We start from the raw sequence: 26,870 nt of genomic DNA, 5'->3' as shown, positions 1-26,870 counted from the left end.
CGGCGGCTCGTAACACGGCCGCCTCCCTCCTCCGCTGCCTCTGGTCCACGGCCACACGGTGTTGGAAACGCCCCAGACGTGGGCTCCTGAGTGTTCACACCGTGGCACCAGCGGCCATGGAGCGGTCTGCTCTCTCCTCTGAGTGGCTTTGGCCTGGAGAGAATTTGCTTCACGGCCACCCCTCTGCTGGCCATTCCCGCGTGGCACCACCATGGGACATGCGGCGGCAGCTGGTGGACAGGAGACTCGGCCCGAATGGGAGCCGTGGCAGAGGCAGGCTGGGAGTGGCTCTTGTCGAGCGCGTGGAGAGCTGTCCTTGGCTTCCTCCGCGTGGGCGTAGCCCCCGCCTTGTTCCCCAGTGTCCCGGCCGCTCGCGCGTCAGTAATGGCAGAGGTGGGTGCACGTCTCTAAATGGAGCCGCTGGCCCGGTTTGATCCTTTAATTTGGGACGCGGCTGTGATCAGGCTGGGCGACAGGGACGGCGGCCCTGTCTCGGAGCTGAAGAGAGTTCCGGTCGGTTCATCCCATGGAGGCTGAGCGGTCCCCTGCTGGTGTCGGGAACATCACGTCGACAGCGAGCCAGGAAGCGGTGTGGCTTGTAAACCCCGAGGCCGAGAGCACCGTGTGGCCGACGCGCCTTCCCTTCTCCATGAGGCGGACGCGGCCTTTCATGCTGTTTGTCGTTCACCGTGTCAGGAACGTCCCCGAGCCCCGCGCTCAGATGCGGGTGAGGCCGGTGCCCATTGTGGGTAGGAGGCAGCCCCGAATACACATCCGGGTACCAGCCTGTGTCTGGAGACAGGGCCTCTGTGATGTCATCAGGCTAAGAGGAGGCCACGCTGGCTGGGGTGGGTGCCCCGTGAGGACAGAGACGTGGGGGGTCGGCAGAGCAGGGCAAGGCCGGCCGGCAGACACCAGACGCAGGGAGGACCCTCTGCTGGAGCCCGCGCTCGCGCACCCGGGTTCTGGAGTCCGGCCTCCGGAGCGGGGACGGTGCGCATCCGCCGTGTGGAGCCGTGCCGGCTGCAGTGCTGGTCGAGACGCTCACGGGGCACCACCGCCACTTTCTAGAGCCGCACAGTCCACGTAAGCCAGTGACATAAGGCCGCCCGAAGCGCCGTTAGCCTGCGCCCCGGGGTGCATCCCCTCTCCGGGAACCGCCCCGCGTCGGCCCAGTGGTTGTCCACAAGGTGCGGGGGCCGGCGGCGCTGGAGGGGGAGACGGCGACGGGGCTTCGTGATGAAGGCTTTCTGCTTAGAGCAGGCACCGCTGCCGAGGAGCCCGTTTGGGTTCAGACGAGGCCGGCGGGCCCGGGGAGCACCGGCAGGCCTCAGGCCGTGCTCGGGACTCGCTGAAGACCCGCCAGTTTGCCCAGGGCCGCTCTGATGCCGGCCATTCTCAGCCCTGGGGTTCACGACTGTCAGTTACAGGAGCACTCACGGGTGTGTGTGACTCGGCAGTGACCCACGTGGGCAGGAACTCTTGCCCCGCGTCGCACACTCAGAGGCACCGCGCCTGGGCCGGCCGGGTCTCATTCTCGGGCAGCAGGACTGGGACGGGGCGCCACGCCCCAGCTGCTCCAGCCCAGGTGACTGCCATGTGCAGTTAGCTTCCTTCTCCTGCCCTATTTCTAGCATCATCCCGCACAAAAGTCTGGAGAAAGAAAAGGGGGTGAACCCCGTGGCTGGCTGCTCCGTGTCGAGCAGGGAGCCTGCCCCAGTTACCACATGTGGGATGAGCAGGAAAACCGTCCCGGTCATCTGTGTCTTCTGGCCCGGCGTGACGCAGGCGATGGGACGCGTGCGAGTTGCACGAAGAGGGAGGCCAGAGCCGGCCTGTGATCTCGGCAAGCGACAGCCGCTCTGGGCTGCGGGGTGAGTGGGAAGCCTGCCACCTGGAGGTGTGAGAAGTGAGCGAACGAGGAGGTAGGGGCCTCGGCGTGAAGCCTGACAACAGTGAGAACGTGGAACCCCAGCCGTGGTCACCCTCCCCCTCCTCCTGGGCCCCACCTGGCCCTGCAGCAAATGTTTACTGAGCTCCCGCTTGGGGCAGATGCTGCGTGAGCTGTAGGGAACCTGCCCTCGTGGGGCTCAGTGTCAGGGAAGGGACAGTCTGTGGACAAGAAGGAGGTGCACACGCACGTCTGATGACACAGCGGCGCGTGAATACAAGGAGGGCGGGGCGGGCCTGGATCCAGACGGGAGAGGTCGCACGCACTGCCCGCATCTGCCCACATCACAGAGACCTCGCACGCGGGGAGGGGCTCACGCACTCAGGCCCAGCCAGCTGCACCTGCAATGTGGCTGAGGGAGAAGGAGAGGAGGACTGTGACCATTTCTTGTTTTTATCCTCAGTTAGGAGTTGGGATTGCAAACGATGGGGGGGGGGGTGCGGTGGCTCCTGGGCCCACAGGCACCAACGGGACAGGATGGGAGGGGACGGGATGGGATGGGACGGACCGGCTGAGCCCACGGCCATGCTGCCGCAGAGGGAAGTCCCACGGAGGCTGCAGCCTGTCGGGCCACTGCGATCGTCCGCGGCTTGTGTTTCTGCGGTTTACAAACTTTAGGGACACGTCACGGCAGACAAGGGTGCACTTACTGCCTGTTGAGGACCATGGTTTAGCAAAGGCTTCTAATCCTCGAGTCTTTCGGAGACACGCTCTTTCTGACTTTCGTGTGCGTCGGGCAAGTGTCCCGTGGCTTCACTCAGGGAGACAGTGGCCTGTGAATAATTACAGGAGCAGCTCCACGGTGATGCAGAGGGTGTGAACAGAGTGACCACGGCTGGCTGAGTTCTCAATTCTGTTGAATTGGTTGGGCAGGCACACCAGAAGGGCTCTTCGAGGTAGAAATGAGGCGGACAGGGCTCAACCAAGGAAAGTAAATGTCGCTGGAAGAGTCAGAGAGCAGAAGTCTGTCTGGCAGAGCCCTTGTGCTGTACTTAGTTTTGGGAGAACTGATCTGAGACTCGGCTCCTGAGGGTTAGTTGTAAATGTCCCCCAGCTGATCCCCGTGACCCTTAAGAGGGTTTTGATGGCCGGCCTAGCCCTGGGCACAGGGCAAAAGTGACTCCTACCCAGAGTGACTCCTACCAAGTGGTTTTTCCAAGACCTCTGTGCGGCTCACGGGGGAAGACGGAACGAGCGCCTGTTCCCGGTGACCCTGCGAGGTCCTGCCGACAAGGCAGGCTGGCCCCGGCTGGCCCCGTCGTGGTGAGACAGACATCGCGCCGTGGCACGCACAAGTGCTGGCTGTTAGGCCGTGACGGCCGTATGTACAGAGCGTCTGTCAGGGACAGAGATCCACCCGAGTCCGGTGGAGGGTCACACTCCTCCTGGTTGCGATCAGCGGTTTGAAGGAGATGATGTCAGCTGTGAGAGGGAGGCCGGCGGTCCAGCCGAGGCGGGCGTGGGCGAGCGTCGCGGCTGTATGGGGGTGAGGGAGGGCCGGGCTGGCGGGGGCCGTCCAGCCACAGAGCAAAAGCAGACGGGGGCGGAGAAACCAGGGAGAAGTGAGCCTTGAACCAGGGAGAGGTGCTGGCATGCGGGACTTAGAGCAGCAAACACAGGCGGGAGGTGACATGGGTGGGATTCGGTGATGGATGGGAGGGAGGAGAGGACAGCGAGGGAAACGTGAGGAACGAACGGCTGCCAGACCCCAGCTTCGTCAACGCGGAGTCCAGGAAGAAAAGATGCACCCATCGTGGGCGGAGAGGGGACAGGGCCGCGGTATCCACAGAAGGGACAGAGGTTGTGGAGCCTGGTGCCTCCAGGTGGACACGGCAGATGGTCCGGGAGGTGCGGAGCCCAGCCCCGTGGCCTGGCCTGATCTGGAGCCTCTCCCCCCAGCCATGTGAAGGCGTTCTGAACGTTCGAGGGATGGATCCCACATCCTGGAAAACACTGTTAGCCTCTGGACGGCGCTCACCAGCGAATGAAGGTCTGGTTGTGTTTGCGCCATCCCTCCCTTCCGTCACCTCCCTGGAGTGGGTGACGCGGTCCCTCGGGCGGCGCCATTTCCGAGCTGGCACCTGCCTAGGGGAGACCCGGCAGGGACGCCCCGCGAGCAACTGCCACGTCGACCCTCACGGCCACCCCACCCCACAGGGGCGCTCACGGCCAGCCGAATCGGAAAGGAGTCTCACAGGGCTCCACGTGCTCTGGGGTCTCTGTGAACCCCCCTCAGCAGGCTGCAGCTCTACCCAGGTGAGAAGGAGCGTCCTGTGTGCAGCTTTCCGGAACATGCCTGTTATGTTTAAGTGCTTTTCTCTTCGACGTTAAACAGATTTAATCCCTTTAACACTTCACGATAAGACACACTGAGAACACTTGTTTTCCATTTTGTCGTAATACTCATCCCTCTGAAGAACCCCCCGGATCTGGTGTCAGAGCCACAGTCGGTCTTGGACATGTTTCCTTTCCTCTGTTTTAAATGATGTGTTTTCGCCTTTTCTGTACCATTTCCACCCTGACTGAACGGCTGAGATTCCACAGCACAGCTGCACAGAGAGGAGACGCGGAGGCCTCGCCGTCCCCGTGCTGCAAGTGAACCGTGGACGTGGCTGACACGGCCCCTCTGATCTTGGTGGCACTTGTCTCTCAGCTGCTCGCGGGCACCGGCCCGGCGTGAGCTTCTCCAGAGCCTGCTTGGGATTAAGCCTGTTTAACGGCCTGGTGCTCCTGAGATTTCTTCACGGGAAGCACACGTCTCCCCTGCCATGAACCCCTTTCTGGGTTCGTTTAAGGGACATCACTTTCACTGAGCTCGCTCGTGGTTGAGAGGGTGACGCTCCCCGTGAGACGATGACAAAGGAGTGGAGCTGTTTGTAACAGGAGGCGCGTCACTTAGGGCGCTGAGGAGCACGTATGGGTAGGGTCAGCCGGAGCCCAGGGTTGTGGGGGGGCGGGGTGGGCGGTGAGGCCGGCGGGCGCCTGGAACGGGCAGATGGAAAGGTGTGGGCAGAGCCCCAGAGGCAGGTGCGTCTCAGACCTTCTCCGCCCACGCCCTCTGTCCTGGCTGGCGGCAGCCTGGGGTAGTGTGGCCTCGAGGAGACGTGGTGGCGAGAAGGGGCAGCGGTGGCTGACCGTCAGCCAGCCGTGCTCCTGTGGCTCTCCAGGAGGCCCCGCGTGCAGCAAAGGAGGGACAGTGCTCACCCTGTGATGACAGAGACCCAGCGCGTCCCACAGGAGGTGTTTCCTGTGGTGAATGGCCGAACCAGACTTCATATCGCTCGTTACTTAAAAAATTTCCCCCAAATCACCCACAGCACCCATGGTCACTGCTTTTAGAGGAATCCGGTGAGGCTCTCCATCAACATTCACAACCCAGTTTTCATCCTTGGGATTTCGCTCCCTTCTGAAAAGAATGTCAGAAACCGACGAACAAGTGGATAGGACATCAAAGGAGATCACTTATGATAAGAAAATGTTATGCATAATAAACATTAGCACATGTTTAGCAAAAAAAATTTCCTCTCGTAGAAGTCATTCCCATGTTAATTTAATCCTGCTGTCTAAGATAATATAATCTCTTTGAAACAGTCTCGACTCCAGTGCCCAGGGACCTTTCCTGGATCAGAGGCCGAATTTCCATCACCTGATGAGCTCATCTGATGCGACAGCCTTGGATGCAGACGGGGAGCCTCCTGTCAATAGCTTTTCGTCAGAGACAAAGGGAGGCGAATGTCCATATTCATCCCCTCCCCTCATGCATGAGTCACAGCAGCTCTCGGTTTTCCTCGGTCTCTACCTGGTCATCACCGCAAATTTCAACTTCAGCTTTTGTGTCTCGAGCTGGCTGTGCCTGCAGAGCTGTTTACGGACGCCTGGCGGCCTTGTCTATCTGTTTGAGTTCAGCGTGTTTTGACATGTAAATTTACATGAGGCATATTTAATCAGTCACAATGATATGCTAATTGGATTCATCTGGGAACTGAATAAAACGCACATTTGAAGAAAAATGGAGTGCACTTATTACCAGCTGAGACACTTTGTAATCAGGACTGTGCATCATCGAAACGCAGAAAGATAAAGAGGCCAGGTACTTGGTAGGGCAACATGAGGGCCCTGATTCAGGTGAGCTTTTCCAGCTTCCCAGACACGCGCGCGCGCACACACACGCATGCACGCGCACGGCTCCCCGTGAGTAGCTCCTGCGACGGGCCTGTCGTTGTTCTCCTCGGTGCTGACACGCGAGAATCTTTGGGGCACCTCGGGTGCCTGGGGGGCTCAGTCGGTGGAGCGGCCGACTTCGGCTCGGGTCATGATCTCACGGTCCGTGGGTTCGAGCCCCGCGTCGGGCTCTGTGCTGACGGCTCGGAGCCTGGAGCCTGCTCGGGATCCTCCGTCTCCCTTTGTCCCACCCTTTCCCCACTCGTTCTCCCCTGCTTTCTCAAAATAACAAATAAGCATTTTTTAAAAAAAGAACTCACAGAGCACCTCACACCAGACCAGTTGGTAAATCCATTATGGGTGTGTGAGCATGTGTGAGCGTGTGCAAGCATGTGAGCACAAGTGAGCACGTATGTGAGCGTTCATAAGTGTGTATGTGAGTGGGTAAGTGTGCAAGCACATGTGAATGCAGCCATGTGCAAGTGTGAGCATGGATGTGAACATGAGTGTGTACATCAGTGCTTATAAGTTTGTGAACGAGTATATGCAAACGTGTGAGCGTGTTCAAGTGTGCAACATGTGTAAGTGCATGAGAGCCTGGTGTGTGCATGCAAGCATGTGAGAGTGCAGGTATGTGTGAGTGTGAGCGTGGTGTGAATGCATATGGATGAGTGTACAGAGGTGTATGCGAGTGTGTGCCAGTGTGGAGGTGTGCTAAGGTGGGTGAGCATGGGTGCAGGCATGTTTGAGTGTGCAAGCACTGTGTGTGGCTCTGCAGGCATTGAGAGTGCAGGCGTGAGTGTGAGCATGGTGTGATTGTGTTTGAGTGTGTGTAGGAGTGTGAACGTGTATGCAAGCACAATCAAATGTGCATATGTGTGTGAGTGTGCAAGCCCACGCCTCACCTTCATCCCTGGAGTCAGAAACCAGCGAAGGGAAGCGAGTGCCCCAGGGCATCTGGACCCGTGGCATGGCTCCGGGAGCACCCGCCGGTGGGGGCACAGCGTCTGTGGGTTCTTTACCTCCTGTCATTACACACCTGTTCGCCAGTGTCGGGCACGTGGCACAGGCAGTGTGCCTTCTGTGTCTGGTGTGCGGGGGGGTGGACTTTTGGAAATCCAGTGGGCTTCTCTGCACGAAGCCGCGGGTGTGAGCGGTGGGTCTATTGCAGCTTCGCGGAGACAGGGTTGGCCAGCCTCCGGCATTGCTGGTGTCTTCCTGCGTGCGCTGAGAGGCTCAGGGACGGATGCACTTCTCTCCCTGGTAGGCGGGCACGTGGGGAGCGGGGAACGAGAGCGGCAAGACCGTGGGAGAGAGAGGACCGTGACGGGTCCTACCAGTCCCGCCCTCGGGGAGGAGGGGTGCGGCGGTCACAGGGCACCTGATGGCAGGGCCACCTGCGCCTGAGGAAAGCCAGGAGCCCAGGCGCAGAGCGCGTGGCCCGTGGGTCTTGGATAAGCCTGGAGACAGGCGTCAGGAGTTCTCTCGTGACTGTACCTGGCGCACAGACCCACACGTGTCTGTGAATAACCAGAGGTGGCGGGCTTGAGGCGGGTGTCACGTCGACCTGAGCTCATCTCTGCTGGGCAGGCTGGAGTTCACGGAGCTGAGGAGGTGTTAGAGAAAATCGCGTCCACAAGTACTTATGACGCATGACTTAGTAGAGGTTTTGTTGTATAAATTATGGCTTTCTTTGATCTTAAGAGAATACAGAAATAAAAGCACAGTTGTTTTTAAAACAAATAACCCGTGAAAGTGTGCAATCATCGAATGGTTGTACTCCTTCCAAAGTAATTCTGTCGACCGTGTTTGAAACAGTAGCCTTTCTCAGGCCATTTAAGTAGTTTGGCTTGAACGGATCTTTGCAGAAATTTGCTGGTTTTGTGAGTCGGGGCGCTCACTGCTCTGCATGTGTTTTATTTTTGGCCCAATGAGACGGGATGGTTAACAGTGGTGCCTGGACCACTTTCCTCTGCTTTAGCTCCCCCTGGTACCAAAGGTAACCGCATGGTGATTACTGAGCACCGAGAGTCTCCCAGGCAGTGATCTTCGACGTGTGCAGAGGGGTCAGCCCTGAGCTGTGCAGTGGGTGCCCTGAAGTGGGCCGAGCTCCCCAGGGAGCTGCAGGGCCGGCGGAAGGTCCAGGCGAGTCTAGAGGAGCAAGTGAGGGGACGGGGCAGGAGAAGGCAGGGTGACGGCGGCTTCCGCCGAGAGTGGTCCGGAGTCGTCAGCAAAGGCAGCATGGACGTCCACCACTGGGGAGACGGGAGATGGCGGACGGTGGCCGGAGGGGCCAGGCAGACGGTGAGGCGGGGCAGCTCCACTCCTCTGGAGGAGGGGAGGCCTTTCGACGGGAGGTGGGTTCGCTGTGGGACCCAAGCCCTGGAAATGGAGGTGTGAGCAGTGCCGTGGCTCCGGAGACCCGAGCTTCGACGTTCGCTTCCTCCTCCAGCCATTGGTAGCATGGTGATGAGGACATGACCCCCAATTCGTGCTGTGCCCCGAGAGATGGAGGAGCCATCACCCGGCCACATTCAAGTCCAGGAACTCAGCCTCAGCGGGATGGGGGTGCCAGTGGCGGCGGGGATGTGGCACTTATGTCACAGTGAAGTGACGCTTGCGTCACTGCGGTGTGACCAGTGTGCCTAAAACTGAACCGTTCGGGTCTGCAGAGCCCAGTCACACTGCCTTGCCATTGGGAGAACTTTATTCTGAGAAAACAAGGGCAGCCGCTCACACCCGTGGCTTTGTCCAGAGGAAGGTAGCACGTGTGGCCTGAGAGGAGACTATTCTGATGCCACAGAGCTGGAAAGGTACCATGTCCCCCAGCTTTCTGTTAGGGATGCACACAAACAGGAGAGTCAAAAGAACGGTACCTAACCGTACGCATGTGTGCATGTGTGCTTGTGTACCTGTGTGTATGCGTCCACGTGACCGCGTGTGTGTGCACGCTTGTGTACATACGTGTGACCGTGTGTGTGCACACATGTCCATATATGTGAGCATGTGTGTCTGTGCCTAGGAACAAGTGTGCGCACATGTGTGTAGGCCTGCATGTGTGTGTGCCCACGTACATGTGCGTACACATGCTCATGGTGTTATATTCTCTAGATACACGTTTCGAGAAGAAAATGCCCTCACGAGAAATGTGTACACACCAGCTTGGCTGCCCTCCGTGGCCGCCTGTTTTCTCTGTCCCTGTCACTGCCCAGTCCTGGCATCCGCTCATAGGTGACAAGGGTCTGCCTCACCGGGGTCCTGTCTGTGCACAGCACTTCCACTCCGGGTCGCCCTGCACAGCCCCAGCCTGTCTTTCTGAGATGCCACTAGGGTCAAGAACCTCTGAGTCCCGCTGCTCCTGAGCCTTGGCTCCCTCCGTCCCCAGGCACTGGTTATGCCCTCCCTTGGCCACCGCGATGCCGCTGCTGGCTCTGTCCTGCGGCCCCCAACCTGCCACCTGGTGCCCACACATGGGACGCTGCCAGCCCTTCTCTGAGGTCTGGGATGACGCCTCAGCCCTTTCTTGGAGTTACTGCAATATGTTCTGGACATTGCCATGTGTGTCCCTCATTTCCTCCTGGATCAAAGGCCCTCTGGGAGGGAGAGGAGACTAACCACTTGGCTTGCGTTGCTAACAAACGTGGTGCTCAGGCCCGTCTGGCTCCGGTGGCCATGATGCTCCATGGTAGGCCCTGTCTTCAGGGATTGCGTTCCTCTGCGTGTTCCTCGGAGGAGGCGTCCGAGTGTGCGAGGTGCACTGTGAATGGGGTAGGCGCGCAACAAACACCGGGGACGGGCAAATTCACGTGAGGCGGGAATGTACCTGGAGGCTCCATGCAGCTGGGGGACAGCAGACCTCCCCTCCGTGTCAGCGGCTCACCTCCCTTGTTAGTTGTCCGCCCATCTGCCCCCTACTGATCTGGAAGGATTAAGGTTAAATTAAAACTGAACACGTGATAGATTTAGACAGACTTCTTGGCAAGCTGGTGCCAAGCTGGTGCTACGGGCTAACACACTAGGAGTGGGGAGAGGGCTCAGCTCGTATGTGGCAGCAGAAATGCACTCCCCCGTTCCCCAGGTGTCGATTTAGGAAGTGTGCTCTGAGACACAGGAGCATCTCGACACGTGCTCCCTGTGCCGGCACTCTGGCCCCTCCTGAGGTGTGGGCCGTGCTCCCTCTGCGTGGGCTGTGCTCCCTGTGTGTGGGCCATGCTCCCTCTGTGCCTGTGCTCTGGCCCCTTCTGAGCTGTGTGTCGTGCTCCCTGTGTGTGGGCCGTGCTCCCTCTGTGCTGGTGCTCTGGCCCCTCCCTCTGTGTGGGCCGTGCTCCCAATGCGTGGGCCGTGCTCCCTCTGCACCCGTGTCTGGCCCCTCCCTCTGTGTGGGCCGTGCTCCCTCTGTGTGGGCCGTGCTCCCTGTGTGTAAGCTGTGCTCCCTCTGTGCCGGTGCTCTGGCCCCTCCCTCTGTGTGGGCCGTGCTCCCTGTGTGTGGGCCGTGCTCCCTCTGTGCCGGTGCTCTGGCCCCTCCCTCTGTGTGGGCCGTGCTCCCTCTGCATGGGCTGTGCTCCCTGTGTGTGGGCCGTGCTCCCTCTGTGCCGGTGCTCTGGCCCCTCCCTCCATGTGGGCCGTGCTCCCTCTGCATGGGCTGTGCTCCCTGTGTGTGGGCCGTGCTCCCTCTGTGCCCGTGTTCTGGCCCCTCCCCAGCTGTGGGTTGTGCTCCCTCTGTGTGGGCCGTGCTCCCTCTGTGCTGGTGCTCTGGCCCCTCCCTCTGCGTGGGCCGTGCTCCCCCTGCGCCTGTGCTCTGCCCCTCCCGAGGGGTGGGCCGTGATGCTGCATTCTCACTGAGCGTCTGCTGTTGAGAATGGGCTGCATCGGGAGCTCAAGGGTCAACTCTAGGTCAAAGGTCAACTGCAGGTTCCTGAGGGGCAGTGTGTTGGGAAAGACCGCGCTGGCAAGTCCAGGATTTTGCGTTTTGCTCCTGGGTCTGTCACTAACCGGCAGTGCAACTATTAGCGAGCTTCTTGTTCTGATTCCTCAGGCTCGAAATGATACGACGGGAAGATTTTACTGCCCAGTCTCTCACACCTGTCCCCTGAACTCAAAGACCCCTAGACACGCTGGCCATGGCCCTCGAGCTGCCTGCACACCCCCCGTCTCTCCTCCGCCGTCCCCTCGGCTTCTCGTATGTCATCACTGACGTGAGGACTGAAGACGCAGGCCGGGGCCAGGCTGCGGGAGCCTGTTGCCTCAAGGGGCGCAGAGCTGGATGGTCAGGGTCTTTACCCCCGAGAACGAATCACGGGAAATACGATGAACGTAAACATCTGTCCCATTTACTTTTTCTAATAAAAAAAGTCCCTCTCAGAGCGACCGGCTTTCTGTACCCATCACTGCCTTTGCCAAAAGCAAACTCTGATGCTGCACGTTGTATACGAATGTTTTCCAAACAGCCCTCGATGGTTTTCAGCCGAGTCAGATGCCAGGTGTTCAGCTGCACTGTAGCTGGTGTGGTTTTGACAGCCACCCCTGGCCAGTCCCCTGGCCAGCCCCCTGGCCAGCCCCCTGGCCAGCCCCCTCATCAGTCCCCTGGCCAGTCCCCTGGCCAGCCCCCTGGCCAGTCCCCTGGCCAGCCCCCTGGCCAGCCCCCTGGCCAGCCCCCTCGTCAGCCCCCTGGCCAGCCCCCTGGCCAGCCCCCTCGTCAGTCCCCTGGCCAGCCCCCGGCCAGTCCCCTGGCCAATTTAGCGGGCGATCCACACGCAGGAGCTCAGCATGGTTTTAACGATAGCACCTTGTTTGTCTGTGTTACAGGGAACGTTACTTAACAATAACCCAACAGTGATTATCGCTATAAAACTCAGGCATGTTTTACTGCGAAGTAAAATAGTGTTTTACTCAGCATTTTGGGCCACGTTCATCGTTCAGGATCTTTCCCGGCTATAGTGTTCCTCACGGTGGCTTCCAAGTGCTCCTCTGGAGGCAGCCGGCTGACCCTGGGACACCGGCCCCCCACCCAGCACTCCTTCACGATGGGGCCGCTTCTGCTGGTGCATGTGCAGGGAAAGGCCCCTGCTCTGAGCCCCGCGGAGCTGGCACCCAGAGACCCTCCTTCCCAGCATGATGCCTTCTCCCCTGCGGTGTTCCCACGGGACCCGTCTGTGCTCCACCTGTGGTGGCTATCCTCCCAAGCCCCTGGGGGGTGTCCCTTCTTTGGGACTGCAGATAGTTTAGAGCCGGCCCCAAGTATTCCCTGTTCAGTAGGAACAAGGACATGGGTGGGAATGTTGCTTTTTTGTGTCTAATTCCTGCAGAGGTGAGGCGTCTGCAGGGATGGAGGGGTGTGAGTCCGACACAGATGAACTAGCGGAAAAGATCGCCCCTTTCTGCTATCGATGGTTCCCTCCTCAGCCCCTCGCCACAGCGCCACGTGGCAATTCTCTCCTGTCACCTGTTACTCACCAAAGGCTGCCAGGGAATCATGTAACTCAGATAAAGTTACTTTAAATTTCCTGATCTTGAGCATCCCACAGGGTTGCTTTGAGAGTTAATTAATTTTATGAAAATAGTGGTGCCACGATGTACTATGAACACGTGAGATGTGCTGCAGGTGCCCAGCGTGTCCCTGCCTGCAGTGCTCTGACCGTGTTCTTCCCTCTCCGCGCCGTGTGCCCCCACTGTGTCCAGGACAGTGGGCTGCGTGGGTTAGGGGACCCACAGGTGTTCCGAGTGAGCGACAGTAGGTTCATCCTGCAGGTTTTATGTACCGGTGACACCCTGACCCAGTGACGCGGGCTCACCCCTGCCCATCTGCCAGCAGTGCCCATCCGCCTCCTGGGACGCGGGCTTTCCAAGGCGGTCGTGGGGCCTTCTGGAATCGTCCGCAGTTGCAGGAAGGCTTGCCGGCTCAGGTGCCGTCGGATCTAGGGCAGTTTCGTGGGCAGGTTGGTAAATGTCACGTTCTGCTGCCTGGCAACCGGTCTCTGCTGCGGGTGGCCCAGGAGGCGAGGTCACACCCTTCTTCCCTGGGCTTTGTGTGCCACCCAGATGCTGCCTGTCCTGCGTGGAGTTTGCTGCGGGCGACATGGTTTTGCCGATGAGCGTTTTTGTTGGAAAACTTAGCAACCCTTTAATTTAGGCGACAAGGGTGAAAGTTCTGGTCACGTCCCCAGGCCAAGTGTAGCTGCTCACGTTAGGTGGGACACGTTTGTACCTGGGACCCCCTGAATCAACAAGGAGGAATCTTGTTAGTAAAGATCACAGTCTGGTCTGCACAGGGTATTAACGCCTTGCATTTGTTCACACAGATCAGAGGAGAGTTTCCCCCTCACACAGCGTGTCATCTTAGCCCCCTGGGGCCTTGAATTTAACTCTCCTCCTGTCTTCCGTTTCCCTTGACTGCTATAGGGTGGCCAGACGATTTGCGTGCCTTCCAGAAACTTCACGGATGTATATGTATTTGTGTGTGTGTAGACATATGGAATTGACAAGTGAGCACAGTGGCGAGATTTCCTTTCAGTGATGATAACCGACCGTAATATAAATATATTCATAGGTAGTTCATAAAGCCTGTCTTCCAATGCTGTGCCAGCCACAAATCTGAGCTCCAGGACTCTCGTCCCCGGCACACCGACAGCGGGTGTCCATCAGCACGGCCCGAGGTCTGCAGGGAACCACGGACCTGTAGCGGCCTGTTGTCCGTGTTTTCACTGAGGAGGCAGGAGCGGCCTTCAGGGACTGACCGAGGCAGCATGTAGTCGACAGTGCAGGGGTGAGGCAGTGAAGGGCCGTGGCGCAGGTGGAAATATTGTGTCCTTATGTTCGGGATGATTTCCAGCACGGGAATCTTTCATTTCTTTCCGCCGTCGTCATTCCTGCCTGGACTGCCACACGGACGGCGCGGTCATAACCGTGGCCCTGGCTTACCTGAGCTCGCACCCTTGTGAGGCGTGTTTTGCTTTGCTTTGTGGCTTATCACTAACCAGAACTCGCCACTCAGCAGGAGTGCCGGACCGAGTTGGCCACGTGGCGTGGGGTTTCTTTCTCAGCCCCGTGTCTCCCTCCCTGGCTTCTTTGTGCCACAGTTTGGAAATCCACGCGGTCACGTCTCTGGATGCGGAGAACCTGGGTGCTCTGGCGACGGTGCCTCCTGGCTGCGTGCTGTTGCCGGCAGGGGAGCGTCATAGCTGCGTGTCCCTCAGGGTCTCTTGGTGTCCTTAATTACATCTTTCCCTACAGACATCTCGCTTTCGACGTCGATCTTGAAGGCCTAATACAGGTGCTGTCTATTCACAAAGCACTCAAGACTGCGAGATTGGTGAGAGCTCTGCAAGATACACGAGTTAGTACGGGAGACGTGGCCTGAAGCAAGGCGGTCTTTTCAAACACAGGCTTCGTCATTCGTGTGAGGGGAGCGCTACAGGAAGAGGCAGCATGGCTGCAGCAGTTAGCGAAGACGGACAGCTGACCTTACAGGATCCAGACCCACATGACTTAGTGCCTTTTTCCTGAACCTAAATACTCACATATATATCCCTTTGGTCATAGGTTTTGCAACAGAATAAATATTGACTTTGTGTAGTTTTTGATTGTTTCTGTATGTTAGTGGTATTGAGAACTACTTAGGGGGGGGAGCCAATTTTTATACAGGTAATGTATCTTTATTCTTATTTTTAACTTCCTTTAATAACAAATAGGTCTGTTTCAATTACCTCAGCTTTTGTGCTGTTCCTGAAACATTCCCAGCAAGCTCCCCACTCGTCTGCCCCCACCCTGCCCCAGGGCCTTTGTACTGCTCTTCCCAAAGCTTGGAATGCTTGTCCTTGGACATTTGCGTAGCTTTTCTATAGATCCGATTCTCACCTACATTGTTTTCCTTCTCTCTGAAGAGCTTCTTTTCACATTTCTTTCAAGGCAGGCCAACTGTTGACAGAGTCCTTCATTTTTTGTTTATCTGTACAAGTATTTCTCCTTTCTTGTGAAGGATAATTTCACTGGATACAGAACTGCTAGGTTGGTGTGTGTCTTTTCTTTTACACCTTAAATATTTAATTTCATTCTCTTCTTGCTTGTGTGGTTTCTCAAAAAGTAAATGGAGGTCTGCCTTTGTTTTTCAGTAGGTGAGGAGCTTTTCCCTTTGACTTGGTCAAGATATTCTCTTTGTCTTTGATTTTCTGCAGTTTGAATATGAGATGCCACAGTATAGATGCTGGGGTGGATTTACACTGATCGGTGCTCTCTGAGCTTCCTGGATCTGCGGTTTGGTGTCTGTCATTGGTTTTGAAATTTCTCAGCTGTTACTATTTGAAATATTTCTTCTGTCCCTTTCGTTGTTCTCCTTGTGGCGGGCTCGCTGCACGTACGGCCGCCTCTCACAGCCTGTCCTGCCCTCCGTGGGCGTTCTGCTCCGTCCGGGTCACTTTTCCTCTCTGTGCAAGGCAGCTTTAGGAGTTTCTGTGGACATATCTTCAAGGTCCCTGGCTCTCCCATCAACCACGCCTGGGTTTGCCCTTGAGCGCGTCAAAGGTGTTCATCGTTTCTGCTACAGTGTTTTTGATTTCTAGCATTTACAAAATTCTTTCTTCGATTTTCCGTCCCTGTGCTTACATGACTCGTTGTTGCTACAAGTTGTCCACTTTTTCCAATAGAGCTCTCAGGGCATTAATCACAGTTGTTTTAAATTTCTGGTCCGATAGTTCCAAAATCTCTGCCATATCTGAGTCTGATTCTGATGTTTTCTTTGTCTCTTCAGACTGGTAGCATGCCTTGTACTTTTTGTTTAAAGCCAGACGTGATATTCCAGACAAAACAATGGGTCAGTGGGCCTCTGGCACGAGGCTCGTGTCTACCTGGCTGTGAGTTGGGCTGTTTACCGTGCGCTTGGCCGTAGATGTCAGAGGCTGGAGTCCCCTCCGGTGTCCTTGCTTTGTTTCCTGTTTTCTTCGGGGTTCCCTCGAGAGTTTAAAAATAAGGTCTGAGCTGTGCCGCTCTAGCAGCCATAATTCCCCATTATTATACAGAAGGGTGATTGATGTGGAAGGAGGGGAAGTTTTGTGGTCCTGTGATCAGGTCTCAGTCTTCTGGTGACCAGTGTGCCTAGGTTGTGACTTCACGTGTGCTTCTCAGCCTCTCTTCTCCGCTGGATGAGGCAGCCGGGCTGGAGTGGAGCACGTGTGTATAGCATTTATGATGCTATGAATGAGAAGATATATTTGTATTTATAAGATGTTATAAGCGTTACATATTTGTATATAAACACCGTAAGTTTGTATGTAAATGCTACATATGACATATAGTATAAGATTTTATTGTATAATGTATGGTATTATATTTGAATATTCTTTGTCAGTAAACTATGTATGTTACAAAAATAAAGATACAGCTTATCTTTTATCTTTGTATACGATATCTTTTACTGCACAGAATTTTTTAGAAGTTAATCTTATCAAATTGATCAATATTTTCCTTACAGTTCGGGCTTTTTGGATCTCCATCATGGTATCTTTCTCTACAGTGATGTCACAAAAATATTCGCCAGTATTCTTTTCTAGAATTTCAGTCTTGAATCTGTCTGGATTTTTTTGCTGTTGTTGTAAGATGGAATGTTATCTCTTTCTACTTAGTCAACTGGCCTGGCACCTTTTATTGGATGGTTTAAATATCCTCTCTTCCTCCAACCTATGACATCATATCTGTTCTGTGATGTCACATCTCTTGTACACCCCAGTCCCACGTGGAGGTGTCGGTCTTCCTAGCTTCTCAGTTCTACTCCATTGCTTGTATTTGTCAGGCTTTCCAATACCACGCTTCTCAAGTTCATAAAGAAGACAGGCGAGATTTTATTTATTTTTTTACTTATTTATTTAAATTCAGGTTAGTTAGCATACAGTTAGGGTTCGTGTCAGGAGTAGAACCCAGTGATTCATCTCTTACACACAACAACACCCAGTGCTCATCCCAGCACGTGCCCCCCTTCATGCCCATCATCCATCTAGCCCATGCCCCCACCCCCACCTCCCCTCCAGCAGCCCTCAGTGTGCTCTCTGTATTTAAGAGGCTTTGATGTTTGTGTCCCTGTTTTTATCTTATTTTTCCTTCCCTCCCCCTGTATTCATCCTTTGTGTTTCTTAAATTCCACCTAAGACTGAAATCATATGATATTTATCTTTCTCTGCCTCACTTATTTTGATAGGTTAGATTTTTTAAACTGGAATCCTATTTATTATATAACTTACTTTGGACAGAGCTGGCATATGTACAGTATTGGGTTTCCCATCCACTACATGGTATAGTTAGTTTTTTATTACTACTTATTTAGTTATTCCTTTGTCGTCCAATGATGTTTATTATTTTTATAGAAAATTCTTAAAATATTTTGTTAAAATTTTTGAAGCACTATAACATGGGAATGGACTATTTTTTTAAATTAATTTCTAGTTATTTAAAAATGCCGAATTAATTTGGTACGATAATTATGGAAGACAGTATGGATGCTCTTCAAGATTTTAAAAACAGAGTTACTATATGATCCAGCCAATCCCACTTCTGGGTATTTATCCAAAAGAAACAAAACCCCCATGTTGAGGAGACAGCTCACCTCTGTGTTCATCACAGCAGTGTTTACAACAGCCAAGACATGGAAGCAACTTCAATGTGTGTTTAAAGGGTGAACAGATAAAGAAATATGTGTGGCGTATAAACACAATGGAATATTACTCAGCCGTAAAAAAGGAAATCTGGCATTTGCAACGACAGAAATGAAGTTTGGAGGCACTATGCTAGATGAAATAAGTCAAGCAGAGAAGGATAAATACGATGTGTTTTCACTTATATGTGGAATCTAAGAAGTCCAAACTCCTAAAACAGAGGAAAATGGTGGTTGCCAGGGGCTGGGTGGGCACCTGGGAATGGGGAGATGTTGGCCAGAGGGTACAGACTTCCGGTTATAAAATTCATAAGTTCGGGGGACCTAGCGTACAGTGTGGGGGCTGTAGTTAATAATCCTGCGTCATATGCTTGGAAATCGCGAAGACAGTAGATCTTAAATGTTCTCACCGCACAAAAACAGAAACTGGGTGAGGTGACAAATGCGTTGACTAATCTCACGTGGTGATCATTTCACAGTGGATAGTGAATCACACCCTCGCATCGTGTGTCTTACGTTTACACAATGTCATATTTCGATTATATCTCCATAAAGCTGGAGGGATGGTGAACAGCTTAACTTTTTTAAAAAGAGAGAAGGAAGAGATGAGTATTATTTTGTAATTGGTTGTTGCTCACGTAAAGACACATTGTTTTTTGCTTTCACCTTTATGTCTTCCATCTCTGAAGAAAATTTGTAGTAGTTGTAACTGCTTGGTCACAGATTCTGTATGTAGTAAAGCATGCTGACAGCTTCAAACTGTTTTCTTCTCTTCAAATCCCATGTATCTTTTTTTAAAGCTACCTAGGATTCTATGTACCGTTAGAGAGAAGGAGTGTTGTGTCAGTATTTTCGTCAAACTCGAAGAGAAATTTTTCAGTATTTCATCTTGACAAAGGATGATCTTTGCTGAAAGACTTGAGTAGATAACCTTTATTGGATTAAGGAAGTTAATTTGCAGTTTCTTAAAAAAAATTTTTGAATGGGTGAAATGCTTGTTCTTGAATCTCTGAGATATTATTTGGGTTTTCTTTCCTTTAATCTCTTAGTAAAATAAATAACATTGATTTCCTTTCTTTCTTTTTTTTAATGTTTATTTATTTTTGAGAGAGAGAGAGAGCATGTGAGCAAGGGAGGGCCAGAGAGAAAGGGAGACACACAATCTGAAGCAGGCTCCAGACTCCCAGCTCTCAGCACAGAGCCCGACACGGGGCTCGAACCCGCAAACCGTGAGCTCATGACCTGAGCCCAAGTCAGACGCTCAACCGACTGCGCCATTCAAGTGCCCCACGTTGATTTTCTGATGTAGGTTTTTGCCTTTCTGGGACAGACCCTTTTTGGTCATGAAGTTTTGTTTTCCTTAGTTTGATAGCATTTTTTTGAGAATTGAAATTCACTTATTTTTCTTGTCCAGTTTTAGTAGCAAGGTGATACTGACCTCATAAAATAAGTCACATCTGCAGGTGTGGACACCCGCCGGAGGCAGGGGTGTGCCCGCTGGGCCCGGGGCTTCTGCAGGGGCAGGGCCACGAGTGCCGGTGTCAGGCTCTATTCTTTTCAATTCACTTTTGGTGTTTTTGGTGTTTTCCTCCTAAAAATCAGGCATCTCACCTGAAGTTTTCCAGTCAGGTCTGTGTTTGGGTGGTGTTGTCTGTGAACCCTTGCATGTGCTGCCTTGTCCCCCCTTCATCCCCGACATTACTGTTTCTGTTTCCTTTCGTGATGATCGTGACGGCCGTCTCCCTGCTGTCCTCGTCTCTTCACGAAACCGGCCTTTGTGTGTTTGCAGTGCTCTTTACTGTTTTGCGTTCCGTTAATTTTCGCTGTTCGCGTCTCTCTCAGGTTATTACACCATCTTGATTTCCTATGCTGTTAATTCTGTTGTTTCCTTATCCTTTTGAATTTTGCTAAAACCTTTTCATTATGGATTATTTATAATTTTTTATTGTGAGCTTATCTTTGATGCCTTTCTTTTTCTTAGGAGAATCATGTGGAAGTTCCAAAAACCCTCATTGTTGGAAAGGTTCCCTTAAAGTGATTTTAGTTGGAGTGGTTCCAGTTGGAGTAGTATGCGAAGAATGTGACTATTTTATCGTATTAGGATGTGACACCTCTGTGTGATACGCACTCTAGGTTTCTCTTTCTCACGGGAGATGTTTTGGTTTCCATCCAGAGCATGAAGAAGAGGCGGTAGGGACGAACGGGTTGTTCTGACCTGTTTCCTACAGCGGGGGCCGTGGGGAGTCTGCCCGGCTCACTGCCCCTGGGCCTCCTGCCTCCGTGCCGATGTCAGGACCCGCACTCTCAACCCGGGCAGACCCCACCCACCCCAGCCTCTCAGCGCACACTTGCTGTTCCGGCCTGCGTCTCTCTGGTCAGGGCATCTGGGGACTTCCCTCCCTTTCAGGCCTGGTTGTGGATCAGAATCCTTGTCTGTTACGTTGTATTTGGCATATTCGTGCGTTCCGTGTCCGTGTTGTTTTTAGTGTTTGCCTCAGTCTGGAGGCCTCTTGACTCTAGTCTTATAGGTAGGGTGCCTGTTGATTATGAAATTAGAGTATTTAAAAGTACACATTTTGCCACATGGGTGCTTATAAAAACGATGGCATGTCATAGATTTTTCCAGTCTGATCTCTAACTTCTGGTTCTCCTGAACTCAGACGTATCAGGTAGGCCGTGTGTTCCGAGTCAGTACAAAAGAAACAGTAGCTATAGTTTTAAGAAGAATTACTTAATTGATCCCGCTTTCAATTATAGCATTGTGTTTAACTTAGATAGCAGCCAAGAGTTCTGTGTAGGACTTTCACTGGCAGGCAGGTTTGTGTGTGTACCCGCATCAGCCTGCCCCCAGGGACGTGGACGTCCACGCTGCCGAACGATGACCGGCCCTGTGCAGCCAGGCCTGCCTTTAATGCTGCTAGCACAAGAGTGCCCGAGAGCCCCCGGCCTCTGCTGTGACCCCAGACTCTCTTCGCTCTATTCAGGAGGGTGTCGGTACTGGGGCGAGGAATCCAACCACCTACCCCGAGTCTCTGGGTCCCTGCCTCTCGGTCTGCGCACCAGACATCACGGATGGGAGCCCGGCAGGGGCTGGGGTGCGATTCTGGCCCTAACTACCCAGAGTTGCCAAACTTGGCAGGTGAGGACGCCACCCCCACATGACTGCCCTCGCTTAGACATCCACTGCAAGCACGGGGGTCCCCAGGCCTCTGCACACCTGACCAGCCCTGTAAATGTGGGGTTCCCCCGTCTCCCCTCAGGTTTGATAATTCACTAGACTGACTCTCAGAACGCAGGAAGGCTCTGTCTACGATCACAGTGTTATTACCAACCGGGACCACTGAAGGAGGAGACACACAGGATGAGGTCTGGGTGGGTCCTCTCTCTCTGGAGCCAGGACGTACCGTTTTCCTAGAGTGTTGACACAGGAAGGCTCACAGAGTCCTGTCCCCGGGGACGTCACCTGAACCCAACATCCAGAGTCTTCACTGGTTTCGTTACGTGGGCACGATCGATCGATCCGTGGCTGGGGGGTGAACACAGTGTCCAGGGGTCAGGCTGTCACCGCATGGCTCAGCCTCCGTCTCACGACTGGCCTCTCTGGAGTGTCAGCCCCCATCCTGAGCCGCCTCACTAGCGCCGGCCACCAGGCGTGGTCCAAGGTCCAAGGTGGCTGTGGGCCACCAGGAATGGCACAGACTCTCCTATCTCCAGCGGGAAGCCTGGGGATTTAGAGGCTTCCTCCCAGGAACGGGGACAAAAGCGGGACGAGGTGTAAACCACCAGCAGGACTGAACTGCTGATTTTCTGGCCCCTCCTGTCTCTCCTCCCTCGTCCCCAGAGGTGAGCACGGGGCTCCCAGCCCACGCCGGCCCGCCTGGGGCCGGGGCCCCGAGGCTCCTGTCTCTCAGACTCCTGCCTCTGGCCCAGAACCGTCCCCACCTCCAGGCCAGAATCCTGTTCCCTGGACCACAACACTGAAGGTGGAAGTTGGCCGATCGCATCAGTGAGTGACCTGATGGACACATCCGGAAACCCTGCTTCTAGAAGTCTCCATCCTCTGCAGGACGTAGAAATGAGGATGACCGCTCATGTCTCTCAACCCCGCAGGAGCCCCTCGTGGCAGAGCACAGGAGGTGATCGCTCACCGTTCCCCCTTCCACACGGGGCGTGGTCCCCCCAGCCCCACTGTCTCGCTCCGCCGTGGGGGCAGGTGGGCGAGCCCTGCCCATGCCTGTTCTCCGTGAATCTGTGTCCACTGTGTGGAGTGCCCTTTGTCCTCAGCTTGCCCGGTCTGACCCTCACCAGGCCCAAGCTACTTCCGACACATACCCGATGCCACGTACACCCTGTGTGCTCTGTACAAGCTGCCTTTACCACTTTTGAATTCGTGTTTCCGGACTGAAGGGTTGTTCACTAGAGACCCTCCTCCTGTACTCTGACGTGGCCCTGCCTTCCTCCAGACTTTAGCTCTGAGACCCACATAGCTGCACACACACAAATGTGCTTACGGCTAACTGGCCTAAACAGAAATTGTAAATACACTTACGCTGATTGGGTTGCCTGATTTGCTAGTGTCCCCCCAGTGATGGAACTGGAGACTTTCTTTTATTACTACTTTTTTTCTGGAAATAATTACGGCTCCTTGAGTTAGATTTGAGGTGACCTCAGCACCTGGACACCTGTAACTTTGACTTTTACATCGTGCCAGTATTCTTTTTTTAAAAAATTTTTTTCTTTAACATTTCTTCATTTTTTTGAGAGACACAGAGAGAGCACAAGCAGGGGAGGGGCGGAGAGAGGGGGAGACACAGAATCCGAAGCAGGCTCCAGGCTGAGCTGTCAGCGCAGGGCCTGACACGGGGCTCGAACCCACGAACCGGGAGATCGTGACCTGAGCCGAAGTCGGATGCTCAGCCGACTGAGCCACCCAGGCGCCCCCACGTTGTGCCAGTGTTCTTGCTACGCTTCTGATTCTCCGGGGAAAATCAGCCACGGGATTACCACCTGCTTAAGGGACAGGACGGGCCCTACTTGTCAGTGATCCGTGTGCCTTGTCCAGTGTCCAGAAGGCAGTTTTGGAAGGATTATTTTAGTAAATATTTTCAACTGTAGGCACTTACAGGGCCTTGTTTGAAAGATACAATTAACATATAACGTTTGGTTAATTGATACACAGAGCTACATTTGATACGTATATAAATAAGCAGATTATGAAAGTTGCCGGCTATCCCCTTCTTGGGGCTGAGGAAAGTCACCTGTTACACAGCCTCATCATTTCATGTGTACGTAGAATGCGATTTCCTGCCTGAGCTGGGGGTGTGTCCCACGGGGACCACTTTTCCCATGAACGGTGGTGAGGTCGCACACTGTGAAAGTGCGGCGAGGGCTGATGTCTGCCACAGTGCGCCCTGGGCTCTCCCTGGGTCCCCTCTAGGCCAGCACAGCAGGTGCTTCCGTGGGGCGTGGGGTGTCAAACCACACTCTGCCATGAGAGCTACCAGAGCAGACCCGAGAGCAGCGTCTCTGCCCCGGGAGGGATGGGGGGATGGAACCTCACTGCCGCGGTCCCGGAGGAGAGTACCGGACCTGCATCGGAGCGCCGGCCTCCCCTTCCCACCGGCCTCTGCTCTTCCGGCAAAGTCGTCCTAGGCCCCAGGGTGGAGCCCTGAGTACAGACACTCTGCTCCCTGGAGCCGGGTGGGGGGCTGGTCCGGAGCCAGCGGGCGGAGACAGGCCCCTTCCGCGTGGGGCCTCGGCTCCGGGCTCACGGGTGGGCGCGAAGGCTGGAACGGGAGACCTTCCCACTCGTCGTGCTGCAGAAAACAGCCAAAGGTCCCTTGAAAGTGAGAGCCCGGCTGCTCGGAGCGTCCTCCTGAATCAAGAGTAGGAAACAAAGGGAACGGAGAGACTTCAAAGGGTTCTGTGGCCTTCGAGCCTCCAGCTTCAAAGCAGACTCTCTCTTTTGTAGTTTTACTCCGACGATAATTAATACATTTTAAATACCGTACTGTAAACAGCTCACCTCCCGATTTCTGCCCCCCTTTCCTGCTGAATGATTTAAATTGTTTTCTGGCTTTATGTGTCACTTTGTTTAGTGGCTCCTGACCTTTTTCCTTTGCTTTTTTTCTTTTTTAAACAAACGGATAGTAACATCCACTGAAGATGAAAATACCTTTTGGGAAGTTGACGTGAGAAAACTATTCATAGAAAATCTCCTTTGCTTGCCCTTCGTGTATCTTTTCCTAAAGTCAGAAAAGGCATTAATTTCCCAATTCCTGAATAAGCATCATCACTATGTGCCTCTATTTTGAAGAGAAACGTAAGGCAGCTGAGAGGGTGTCTCACTGTGTGGAGCGACAGCGTTTGGCACAGACACGCTGGTTATAGATGATGATCTTGCTAAAATTAAGGGCGTTCCTGCGCTTTTACTGTTTGGTGCTCTGCCTTTGGTGAGACCTGGCCTTCTTTGAAAGCAAAATAGACCCCAAGGGCCGGCCGAGGGAACCCAGGAAGTGCGGGAATGCCAGAAAACAATCAGACAGGTGTCATGTGAAATTTATCGCCTCAGCACTGACGTTTCCATCACTCCAAGATCAAGGCAGTCTGTCATCAGACAGAGTCCGCTAGGACAGATACGCGGTTCTGATACTGAGTTTTGGAAAACCCGGAATGTATTAAAGACGGCAGCGGCCCGGCTGACAGAGCTGTGGCGTTTCGGCTCCCTCCACCGCGGCCTGTCGAATTCGACGTTATCTGTGGGTCGTCAGTGTCGGTTGCAGACTACTTGAAGGTGTTATTTCCTTCTCTCCCATCTCCAGTTTAGTGAGCACAAGGTGGCCAAGAGAGACTTCGAGCCAGAACGCGAGAAGGTCTTGGAGAAGAGCCTGGGCGTGCCCCCTGCCGGCCCACACCGCAGTGCTGGGTCAGGAGGGCCGAGAGGCTGGGCCGGTCCCGGGGGCACCGGGACGGGATGCAGGGCCACATCCTGGGCGGGGGGGCACCCCAGCGGACGGTCTCACGGTTCCGGAGCCTGGAAGTCCGCAACCAGGGGCTCAGCAGGGTTCAGGGGAGGGTCCTTCCTAGACTCCGCCAGCTTTTCATGCTGCTGGTGGTGCTCGGGGTCTTTTTTGTGGGTGCGTCTCCTCAGTGTGCCTCTGTCTTCACGCGGCCGTCTTCCCTGTGTGTCCCTGTGCGCCGTTTTTATGAGGACGCTAGTCATATTGCATCAGGCCCACCCTGATGACCTCATTTTAACTTGATCACCTCTGGAAGCGTCCTGCTTCCCGGCGGAGGCACATTGACAGGAACGGCGGCTTCGGGCCCGGCTCAGCGGCCACAGGAGGGACACAAGTGACGCTGTCTCTCACGTGTCTCCCATGCTCCTCAAGTCTGACCAGCTTACGTGACCTGCCTCTTGGGGAATTAATTTCTGTACTGTCTGCCGTGAAAAAGGAGCTGGCCTCCACTAGAAGGTAGAATTTCCTCGTGGAGGTCCTACCTCTGAGCCGCCGCCATGGGCTCCTCCAGCCGTAATCCCACTGGGTATTGCTGTGTTCGGGGAAGTGTTTCTTCCGGTGTGACTCGGGATTCTATCATTCACATCTCTACGTGTCTTCGGTTATATTTGAAATTGGTGTATTAATTCAGGCTTACAGATATAATGTTCCCCCCATTTTTGTCTGCTTTGGGGGGAGTGGGGAGGAGAGATGCGTGGTCTGATTATTTCTAACTGCTGGGTGGACACAGGGAGCTGCTCGCTGAGGGTGGCTGGACGTAGGGGTGGGCACGCGCTCCCCTCTTCTCAGGGAGGGTCTCGTCTTCACGCTCGGCTGTACGTGGCACTGTGTCCGATACCGCTTCTCCACCTCCACTTCAGTGACACCGATTTGCTCTGACCCTCACTGCCTGGAGTTCACTCAGGCCTCACACGCGGAGGGCTCAGTCCCACGGGACCATCCCGCATTTGAGATGGCGGCCGCAAGTCCGGGCCCCCCTGCTTCTGAGCAGCTGGCTGTAATTCGGACGTTCTCTGGACACCCTCCTCTGGCTCAGTGATTTGCTAGAGAGGCTCACGGAAGTCTGGGAAACAGTGCGCTTACCAGATTACCTGCTTGTGACAGAGGGTCCAGCTCAGGAACACCAGACGGAGGAGATGCACGGGCCAGGGGTCGGGGTGGGGGCAGAGCTTCCCTGCCCCCTCCAGGTGCACCAGCTGCCCCGCACCTCCGGGTGCTGCCCGACCCGGAAGCTCCCTGAACCCTGCCGTTGAGAGGTTTATACGGAGGCTCTATTCCTATGGCACGATTAATTAAATCGTTGGCTATTATTGATGGACAGCCTGGGAGGCTCAGTCGGTTGAGTGTCCGACTTTGCCCCAGGTCATGATCCTGCGCTTCGTGGGTTCGAGCCCCGCGTCGGGCCCTGTGCTGACGGCTCAGAGCCTGGAACCTGCTTTGGATTCTGTGTCTCCCTCTCTCTGCCCCTCCCCGACTCTGTCTCTCTGTCTCCCAAAAATAAATAAACATTAAAAAAATTTTTTTAAATCATCGGCTCTTGGTTATTAACTCAGTCTCCAGCCCCTTCCCCACCCTGGAGTGAGGGTTGGGGCTAGAAGTTCGAGGCCTCTGATCAAGGTTCTGTCTTGTGGTGACCAGTTCTACCCTAAAGCCATCAGGGGCCCCTGAGGTCACCTTGTCAGAACAGAGATGCCCTTATCATCCTCATCACTCAAGGGACCCGAGGGTTTTGGGAGCTCTGTGTCTGGTAATGGGGATAAAGACCCAGCATCTTTCTGTGAGGCCACAGGGAGGCTTCAGAATTTAGGAGTTCTCATGTTGAGCGTTGTGTCTGTCTGTCTCCTTGGGGTTCTCATGGGGGCTGTCTCGAGGAGGAGAGTCACGTGATTAGCCCTCACGGAGAAGGGAAGGCAGGACAGTAGGTACCAGTGATCTGCCTCCTGAGACGTGGCGGGCAGTGCTGTGACAAGGTCGTCGACGAGCGCTCTGCTGGAGCACTTTTGAGTGCTCTTCAGAGGTGAGGACTGGTCGACTAAGTCGAGTTAGCAGCCCAGTGATCTGGTTTGGACGTGAAGATGGCTGTCTTCACCAGGTTCGTTGCTTT

General features: G+C 54.4%; 1 protein-coding gene and 1 long non-coding RNA gene across 8 annotated transcripts in view; one reads left to right on the top strand and one right to left on the bottom strand.

The window, feature by feature from the left end:
* PTPRN2 (protein tyrosine phosphatase receptor type N2) overlaps window positions 1–26,870 on the top strand; it is an 801,801-nt gene that overhangs the window by 385,567 nt on the left and 389,364 nt on the right. The gene's annotated exons all lie outside the window — the stretch shown is intronic.
* On the bottom strand, window positions 14,299–16,768 carry LOC123384103. The gene is made up of 2 exons (XR_006594726.1): window positions 16,573–16,768; window positions 14,299–16,294 (listed from the first exon to the last, which is right to left on the bottom strand). It is a non-coding gene; the product is annotated as an uncharacterized LOC123384103 (long non-coding RNA).

The sequence above is a fragment of the Felis catus genome, chromosome A2 (assembly GCF_018350175.1).
Source record: "Felis catus isolate Fca126 chromosome A2, F.catus_Fca126_mat1.0, whole genome shotgun sequence".
NCBI lineage: Eukaryota > Metazoa > Chordata > Mammalia > Carnivora > Felidae > Felis > Felis catus.
This window is presented reverse-complemented; position numbering and strand designations above follow the sequence as displayed.